At 38.9% G+C, this 3,325-nt stretch overlaps 1 pseudogene; it reads left to right on the top strand.

Moving 5' to 3' along the window:
* The first annotated feature begins 773 nt into the window (after positions 1-773).
* Positions 774-2,550, top strand: LOC148025631 (CBL-interacting serine/threonine-protein kinase 23 pseudogene; annotated as a pseudogene).
* The last annotated feature ends 775 nt before the right edge of the window (positions 2,551-3,325 follow it).

The raw sequence follows: 3,325 nt of genomic DNA, 5'->3' as shown, positions 1-3,325 counted from the left end.
ATGCATTTGGAAGTAGGAATTGAACCTTTTCATGAAGTGCATGGAATGGAAAATTGGGATCAAGGGTAGGGGCTTACCAAGCATTGACTCACTGCTAACTTACCCTTATACAATGGATTTTTTAATGATTTAAGTGGCTCAGTCAAGATAGAACAACTCAATTGGTTAAGGTAAGCATAAGCAATAATCCTCAATGAGTTTCAGCATGAATTTACCCATTCCAATGCAATAAAAGTGAAGAAAAATGAATGTGAAGAATTGGACGACAGACAAACATAAAATCTATCTCCTAATGCCTACTTGAGCTCTTGCATTCTCTCAAGCAATTGGTTATGGCTCAGTAAGAGGATGAATTTGAGAGAATAAGAGTTTAAGGACCAAGTACCTTATGATGCTTGATGAAGATGGCAATCAAACAATGATTCAAACCTTCTTGAGTGCTCCAAGATGCTCCATTATACTCCAATAAACTCCATGGTTGCAATGCTCAGCCAAGAGAGGAATCTTTAAGCTTGAAAAATAAAATTTTTTCAATTGGAATAGAAGGATTGATCTCTCAATAGCTCACAACTTGCATAGATGGGCATAGAAGGGAGATCTTCCATAAATGTACCCCATAATGCCTTCCAAGCATTAGAGGCTCTTCCCAATCATGGATCGGTCATCAAAATTGATGCATTGATTGCATTGGCAAAAAATTCCTTCCATCCTAGTTTCAGCAAATATCCCACAAGAGATTCAATAGGATGCTCATAGGACAAATAAGCAATAAAGTCTTGGAGGAGATTCTCATAAAGGCTTGCTTCATTAAACCGTGCAAGCTCTATTTAAGCATGGGAAAATTGCTTCTTCTAATGGTTCAGCCTTCAAATTATCAAGTCAAGAGGTAGAGTGCATACAGTAACACAATCAAGTAGTCCAGAATTTGAACAAGATGACAAGCATATGGTCACTTTGGAGCCAGGAAGATCCATATAGAGCACATATCTACCACAACAATCAGCATAGGATGAAGAACCCAAGAGAGTGTGTTGTAGGCAAGTCAAGAGTGGGTTTTCCTTCTAGAATTTGGCTTCAACAGATTATTGCACTCCTTCAAGCTCGTCTTGGCCTCTCCATTGCTCTATTAACAACCTTAATGGTGGCATTAGCTTCGGCAAAGGATACTTCTAACCTAGGCTTCCTGTCCCCGTTACCAAATCCCTCAGTCTGTGGTAGTCACAACAGATACTCAATGTGAATGGATGATGGCTTTAAGCTTATCAAAAGCTATTTTAAAAAAACTTGATTGGTGTTATAGGGCCTCCTTGCAGTGGGGTTGCCCTCTTTGCAGCACAATACTTTAGTCAAGGTATAGCATTGGTCTCCTTTGCTGCCACACATGAGTTATTGGTTGTCAGCTAGACAAGCTTGCATGATAGACTTCTTCAGATTTGTAGACACTTGACTATATTTCATGCTCTTGAATCACCTGAGGCTTCTCATTAATTTGTTGTGCAAGTTGTGCCTAAGTAAGCTTCTTGTCTAGACAAGCTTGCATGATAGACTTCTTCAGATTTGCAGATATTCTCTCATGAAAAAAAAAACTTCAGTTTCTTCATCAAGATTTTTTTGGTATTCAAGCCTAGAGTGATAGATGATGCCTTGTTTCAGACAACATTATACTTCTTGATTGTTTCCACAGGGCTGCCAGTAAAGTCAAAAGAGTATGTGATTGAGACTGAAGCTTGTCTTTCCAAACACCATCTTCATCAACATTACCATGTGCTAAGATTTCATTTAGTTTTGCAATAAGTTGTTGCACCTTCGGAATGAAATCAATTAGACCCTCAAGAATAAGAATAACACCATAATATTTTCCATGCTCTGCCCCCCTCAATCATTCAACAAGACTTATTTCTCATTCTCCCTCAACAGTGATATTCTTCTTTTGTTGATGATGACGATCCCCATTGCTGGATAGCAAAACAATCTCCAACGCTGATGCCTTCTTGAATTGACCTCATTTTTAGTGAGAGATTTCAACCATGAAGTTGGTGAAGCATCCGAATGTTATTCGGCTTTTCAAGGTGGGGCAGCAAGACAAAGATATATTTTGTGATGGAGTACATTAGTGGCATAGAGCTTTTTTAATAAAAATTAATCAACATGGAAAGCTCAAAGAAGATGAAGCCATAAAATACTTCCAACAACTCATCAATGCAGTGGACTATTGTCATAGCAAGGGAGTTTATCGCAGAGATCTCAAGCCTGCGAATCTTCTTCTGGATTCCAATGGGAACTTGAAATTTTTTGATTTCGATCTGAGTGCCTTTTCAAAACAATTTAGGGAAGATGACCTTCTACACAAGGCTTGTGGCACTCCAAATTATGTTGCCTCTGAGGTTATTGTAGATCGATGCAAAGGCTAATTCTTGGTCATGTGGGGTTATACTATTTGTGTTGATGGCTAGCTACCTGCCTTTTGATGATAAAAATCTGTTAAACATTGTTGAATTCCTTCGAACGTATTTCGCTAAATTGAGGCCTCAATCTGTAAGGATTGTTTGAGAAGAAACCAAAGCCCAAGCAAGAAACTTGATTCACTTCAAAACATCCAGCTCCTAAGATCATAACAAAGATGGAGGATATTGCAAAGCCTCTTGGATTCAATGTTCAGAAGCATGATTATAAGATGGAACTACAAGGAGCAAAGACTGGCAGGAAAGGACATCTATCGATTGCAACTAAGTTGTCAAAAAAAGATTCAATACAGAAGTTACACAGCCCAAACAGTAGAATTGGTAATAGATCTGACAAAATGGCTTGCTGCAAAGACATCACGTTAGATAATTTGCAAGGTGGAAGTAAACCATTGTATTGTTGTTGTAGCACAATGTAAAGATGAGAGGCGAGCAAGGTTGCAAGCTTAGTTTGCTCATATGCGATCTAGGGCAAGTGCTCCTCCCCTAGTTACTTCCAGTCTTAGGCAAGGTGAAAATGACCAGATGATTGCTTAAAATGAAGCTCAAGGTCCTTGAGAAGCTCTGTAGAAGCCATCTAATCAATGGAGGTGGGAGAGAAAAGATCTGGGGTGGTTTTCCTCCATGGAAGCTTGACATGAGCTTGAGAATGAAGATAGAGAAGACTCTTCCTGAACAGTAACCAAGTCTTTACCCTCTTCTACTCCATTTACCACTAATTTTTAGAAAATACATTCAAAATTCATCAAAAATGACCCACGACTTGCTAAATCTAGTCTTCCAACCTCCAAACTTGGTCCATGTTGCCATTTATGCTCTTGACCTGCAGTCCTTGTGGTCTAGAGATCCTTGACAACTACACT

Source organism: Lygodium microphyllum, chromosome 14, assembly GCF_053477565.2.
Source record: "Lygodium microphyllum isolate KBCC chromosome 14, Lygodium_microphyllum_v1.1.10, whole genome shotgun sequence".
NCBI lineage: Eukaryota > Viridiplantae > Streptophyta > Polypodiopsida > Schizaeales > Lygodiaceae > Lygodium > Lygodium microphyllum.
The sequence above is the reverse complement of the archived record's forward strand: the minus strand, read 5'-3'. Positions and strand labels throughout refer to the sequence as shown.